The sequence below is a fragment of the Sturnira hondurensis genome, unplaced genomic scaffold (assembly GCF_014824575.4).
Source record: "Sturnira hondurensis isolate 20B ecotype Veracruz unplaced genomic scaffold, ASM1482457v3 Scaffold0002840, whole genome shotgun sequence".
Taxonomy (NCBI): Eukaryota; Metazoa; Chordata; class Mammalia; order Chiroptera; family Phyllostomidae; genus Sturnira; species Sturnira hondurensis.
This window is the reverse complement of record NW_028075471.1, coordinates 33,687,254-33,694,061: the sequence shown is the minus strand read 5'-3', so window position 1 is coordinate 33,694,061 and position 6,808 is coordinate 33,687,254.

Genomic DNA, 6,808 nt, shown 5'->3' with positions numbered 1-6,808 from the left:
TGAGTGTTAAGTTTCATGCCCAAAAGGTGCCCACGGCAGAAGCGGTCCTTGAACCCATCACTCCAGTGCTGGTCCTTTGCCCTGTCTATGGTATATCCTATAAAATGGAAGACTTCAGAGTTCACCACAGCAAAAAAGAGAAGTTAGCAAGTTTGGTCATTATCCTGTTGGCACTTTAATTACAATCATTTATTTGGTTAATATGACCATTTCTAACACCTTATTATAGCATGATATCATATAAAATGTAGGCTGGCCAGGTTTCTTGGTAAGAAAAATAAAAGTTATAAAATTCAAACACATATTTAAAAGCCAAACGAAATTTTCATTTATGAAGAGCCACTAATCACCATTCCTTCAGAGGAAACTTTTTACTTTAAATGGTTAGTCCACTCAATAGAAATGTAGGCACTGCATGTGCTTTGTTGTTCTCCTATATAGTTTGACAGGTTGAACTTAAAGTAATATGAATTTATTAGGATTTTTTGTATTTTTTCATTAAAGACAGAAGAGAGTCTGACGATGTGTAATACACACAGTCATTCTTTGCCGGTTCTGCTAAAACGTGGTGGAAGACGTTCTCCTTCCTAGCACATCTCTCCTTTGCAATCCCAGCACCTGCCCAAAGTACTGATCATTCATGCCGCACTACTGCCTATCCTGGGTGCGATGGAAATCTCCACCATTGTCCCTTGTGAGGAACTCCTGGTCTGATCCCCTGCGCCCTGCAAACGTTACCAAGGAGGTCACACCCCACAGACGTTCAGGGAGAACCACCAGCTGAGCCTCCTGCACCACTCCCTTTAGTGCCTAGTTTTTCCAAGCCAAGTCCAAGCCCTCACCTCAAAAATATAATTTATCTTATCTATTAACAAATGAAACTGATTACACGGCACTTGGTAAATACCCAAGGTACTCCCTAAAAGGTAAACAGCAGTAATGGTCAAGATCAAAGCCTTAGGTGTGGGGTGCTGCTCTTACGGTCTGAGGGCCGTGCCTGCCTGGGGAGAACAGCAAACACAGGCCGGCTTTGATCCTGTCACTCCCAACAGAGGGCCTTCGGTGGCTCCCCACTGCCTTCAACAGCCCATGCTTCTAGGACTCCCCTTCCCCAGCCCTGCCATCTGGTACCAACCCACCTTTTCGGCCTTACTTTCCACTACACTCCGCTCCTGTGAACAAATTCTCCAAGTGCCCCATGCACAGCTCATCACTGGCCTTGTGGCCTCAAAATACTCTCTCTTCTCCTTCCTCTGCCTCTTGTCCCCTTGTACACTCTGCACCACCCAGCTTGGGAACCCCCCTTTCTCCAAACCATGGTGTAATGATCCCCCACTCTGTGCAGTAAGGGCAAATAACAGAGGATGCCTCTTATATACTCACGAAGCATTTCACCTGTATTACCTCATTGAATTATAAAACAACTCTAAAGGTGGGATTATTTCCTCCATTTTATGGATGAGGAAACTGAGGCAAACGCAATAGTATTTTTAGACTGCATGACTAAACTTCCAGATAGTATTTATAGCTCACTTATGCCAGAAGAAAACCTGGATACTTTTCTTGTAAAACAGCTGAAGAAAATCTGTAAGGTTTCTTGAATAAAGTAGGCAATACTTTCACAATTTGATATAATAAACTCAAATTGCAACAGTGTATGTGATGTAAAATATTTAATAGCCAATAAGCACATGAAAAGACATTCAACATCACTAATCATTAGGGAACTGCAAAAGGAAAATTACCTCAGCCTCTTTAAAATGGCTATTGTATTAAAAACACATACACAGAAAATAACAAACATTGGTGACAGTGAAGGAATTGAAATCTTTTTGCATTGCTGGTGAGAATGTGAAATGGTGCACCATTCCCCCTCGAATATAGAATCACCACATGATCCAGCAATGCCACTTCTAGGTATATACTCAAAAAAATTGAAAGCAAAGATTCAAACACATATTCGCACATCCATGGTCACGGCAGCATTATTCACAAAAGCCAAAAGGTAGAAACAACCCAAATGTTCATTAGCAGATAAATGGATAAACCAAATGTGGTATATATACACAATGGAATATTATTCAGCCTTAAAAAAAAATGAAGTTCTTATACATGCTACAACATGGATGAATGTTGAGGACATTATGCTAAGTGCAATAAGCCCAACACAAAAGAACAAATACTGCATGACTTACTTGTATGAGGCACCCAGCACAGTCAAATTCATAGACACAGAAAATGCAATGGTGGTTGCCAGGGTCCGGAGAAGAAGAAATGGGGAGTATTGTTCACTGGGCACAGCGTTTCAGTTTGAGATCCTGAAATGTTCTGGAGATGGATGGTGGTGATGGTTGCGTAACAATGTGAATACACTCAGTGCCAGTGAACTGTACACTTTGAAATGATTAACATGATAAATTTTATGTTATGTGTATATTTTACCACAAAAATACTGTCTGAAAATGCTTTCATATCATGTATTTCATTCTCAACTACCCTGTTGGGAAGCAGAGGAGGTATTAAGATACCCCGTTGCTAAGATACGGGAAGGAAGACTCAGAGGGTCCTTTGACTTGCTCTAGACAAGCCGCAAATCCCCTGGGAGTCTTGTTACAACACAGAAGTTGGATTCAGTGGGCATGGATGGGGCCTGAAACTCTACATTTCTAACTGTTTCCAGGGGAATCTGGGGGTCTACAGACCACAGTCCTGGGTCAGAACTGGAGAGCTAAAGGACTGATTCTCCAAATCTCATTCTTTAGACTGATGACCAACGATTCTTCTAACTCTTTCCGGAAGTCCCTCAGAATCACTCCACCCTCTCAAGAGGCAAAGGAAGAAAAGACCCACTGAGACTGCAGACCCTCATCACCAGATTTTTCCAGATGACCATAACCAGACTTACCTGTTTGGAGAATATTCTGGACACACAGGGAAAACCTAAGTTGCACTCTCCTTTGATCTTACATGCATTGTGTTTTTAAAACACTACTTGTATGGCAGAGAAAAATAAAACTATAATAGAAATTAATTTGATTACGAACTAGCTGAACTATTAGAGCTTTCCTTAATAAGACTACTTGTCAGGTATATTTCCTGTAGGGCGCAAGTTCTAATCCTCAGATGCCCTTTAAAATTACCTAGTACACTTTTTAAAATATTGATACCTAGGACCCACCCTGAGGGACTGATTCAATTGGTCTGGTGGGTGTTGTTGTAGTTGTTGTTGGTGGTGGTGGTGTTTTAAGTCCTCCAGAAGATTCTAATACCTGTCAGGGCTAGGAACCATTGACCTAAGATAAAAGCAACTCCAAATTTAAGATACTTAATAAACTGCATTAGTCTCCATTTCTGTTTGAGAATTCCAAGCATCAGAAGAAGTCTGGTATATTTTATTTGCTAACTACAAATGCAAATGAGATATTTCAGACATTTTGCTGGGTCTAAATTTACTTCAGGAGCAAACTTTATGCAAAATAATGCAAGACTGTATGTCCCTAGCAACACGAAAGGTAATTTTAGCACCATTAAACTCCCAATTGGACCCACCAGTCTACTTAAAATCATGGTTGGACTTACTGACTTAACTCAAATCAATAGCTATTTTACTTCTCCTGTGGAAATAAAACTTGCCACAGTAGCCATATTGATAGCACTCTTGTTGATTTTTATTGTTCATATTCAGCCATAATTTGGATATTGCCAACAAACATTCCCAGCCAAGGACACTTCAGGATAATGTATATAAATTGCGCCTTATTGATCACGAACATCAGCTGGCACTGAAGTATGTTGACATATAAACATGAACACAAGTTTGCAAGTCTACAGTTCTAACATTCATAAAATCATAACATAATAAAATGAACACTGTTGTGCTTTTTTATTACCTTCATGAAGATAAAGTGATATAAGCAGGAGTTTTAATTACAAAAACCATTAAAAGAATGTAAAATCCTGAAGTATTTTTAAAAATGACTTAGAGAAGAAAAACATTATTTTTCTTTTACCCTTGATAACCATTTAATTTCATTTTGCCACTTTATGTTGAAAACTAAATTTACTAAATCATGATTACTGAAATAAGAAATTATAATGTAAGTGTGTATTCTTAAGATATGTATGTTTATTGTGTATGTATATATATATACACTATATACATACATATATATATATATATATATATATATATATATATATATATACGCACTATATAGATATCTCCATTCTTGTTTTCCCAGGTGCAGCCTGGGAAAAGTATATAGAAAATGTATATATAGATATACACACACACATACTTTTTCTATTTAAGATTTCAGGAGTCCACAGTAAGATCAGTGCAATTGATTTCTTGGGGCGTGTATCCCATAGATTGGTGTAAGCAAAGGAGAGCATGGTTATTAAATAAAACACATGGCCAAAGTCTCAACCCCTGTCATGAGGTGACTGCTGTTAAAACTCTTTCAAGAGTGAGAAGCTGCAGTTTTTCCCATAGAAAACCAGATAAACCAGGTAAACAGTGCACAGGTGTTGACCTGCCCTACTGCTGCTCAAAGTCTAGGAACAGCCAGGTGACCTCATCAAAGAGCGCCCTTCCTAACTCAGGGACATGAAGAGTGAGTTTCTTGGAGAAATCTAACAATTGGTTCCCGGGAATGTGTTGAGAAGAAGCTTCCTTCCCATCACTTCTTTTGCTCTATTCCCATAGTGAGACCACGGGATGGCCTAGGGCCATGCTAGGAGGTTTAGAAGAATATATACCATGTATGTTATGTAACAAGAACAATATTTTGAAAATATTTATGGTATGCTTTTTTTCAATCCCACTCCCACAGACACATTTCCTACAAACATTCTGTACATATCTCCAGGAAAGAGGGAGAGGAAATGCCATCCGGGAAGGAAAAGAATACAGCCCAGGAGATGGATGTGCCAGGCAGGATGGGAAGTCAGGCTACAACTGTGTGCCTTTTGCACACAGTGCCCCATTGCCACTTCATCTATACTTCAGCATCATCTCCAGCAGACATGAGCTTTTGGGGGGAAGAAATTATATAGGTCTGATTTCATACCATGAACTTAGTTTGCTCTCCATAAATATTTGCTGAATGCATGAATGAATGAAACCCTCTCTTCCACCTTGTGCTATTTTTCAAGGCCAGGCTGCACCTGGGAAAACAAGAATGGAGATAAAGGCTCAGCAAAAGTTGATATTACAAGACCAATGTTCTTCCTAAAAAGGTCCTTGAAAGAGACAAAAAAATGTACAGCTGGCTTCCAATCCACAGCACCCACGTGTATGCTGAGATAAGCTCCACAAGCCCACAGAGGAGGGAATAGGAGGAGCCAGGCAGGGGATGATGGAGCCTGAGAACAGATTTGGGTTCAATGTGGAATGGCTGACAGACTGGAGAAGAAAACTCTAGGGCTGAGTTGACGCAAGAACAAAGAGGAAAGGGTAGGAATGAATAAACCAAGGAGAGTCCAGGAAGAGAGGGGTTTGGCACAATGAAGAGATGATACTGAGAACAGTGTTGGGAGTGAGGACACAGTGATGGGGAACTTGAGGGTCAGGCAAAGATGTTCAAGATTACATAGCAGATTCCTGGACAACAAAGCAATGACCTTTAACACTCACTCGGGGTTACCACCTGCAGGCTCTGTTCTGCGAACTCTGCAGTGATGACTTCACTCAAGGAGGCTGATTTCCCAGCTGAGAAAACCTGGAGGAGCTCAGTAGACCCTGAGATTTTAAGTAAGGTGCTCGAGTCACACGATTTCGAGGGGATAGAGACAGGATGTGAATCCAGGCTGTACGCCTCAAGAGCCCTACACACACTCTTAGCTACCAGACTACACCACTTTCTGGTATGCGATGTGATGAAGGCCATATGGGCACACCACTAAAACAGGGATGGAAGCCTCAGGATCCCTTGCTCGTGTCCTTAATCTGGGCAATAGTCATTCACTCAGTCGGGATGGGATTTAGGCAGTGGTGGGGAGAAAGCTTCATGAATATTGTAGCTGAAGCTAGGGCTTAAAAGCTGTGTGCTGAGTGATTACCTCTGGTGTGTGTAAGATGCAATTATATATTAAGCCTCTTTGTTCCTTAGTTATCTGCTTCTCTTTTGCTTGTTCATCACTGAGTTAATACCACTAAGGGAAAACTTGTTTGTATCATTTCTTTCCTTACTGTAACTTAATTGTGAGACCACTGATTGTAAAATGTGGAGCCAGCAATGATTCTGGTTCTTAGAAATGCAATGAGCATTGTGGCTGGTGAGAACAAATGATTTGTGTTTGTGTGTGTGCATGTGTGTGTGGTGGGAGGTGAGTTATTTGAGTGTTTGTTTCATTCATTGATTTAATCAATCTTCATTCAACAAATATTCATTGAGCACTTTATGTGCCAGGCATTGTTCTAGGAGGTTGGGGTACTTTGTGAGCAAACAAAGATCGCTGCCCTCATAGAACTAGCATCACCAGGGGGAAGATGGACAGTAATCATATACTTGAGGAAATCGTATAGTGTGTTAGAGGGACCTAAAAGTCTTGGGGTGGGGAAGAAAGTTAAGGAAGGCAGCAGAGATCAGGAAGGGAGTAGGGGATGAGTGAAGTCCTTTGTAGTATTAGTAGGATCATCAGAGAGAATATTTGAGCAAAGATATAAGAATAGGAGAGGTTGACCCCAGGGAAGACGGAGTGGACCTGGTGTGCTCAAGGCCCAGCAAGGGGGCCAGTGTGGCTGGAGTGGAGGGAGCCTAGAGCCCATGGTGCAATAGGAGAGAGGCCAGGGTGTGGCAGGTTG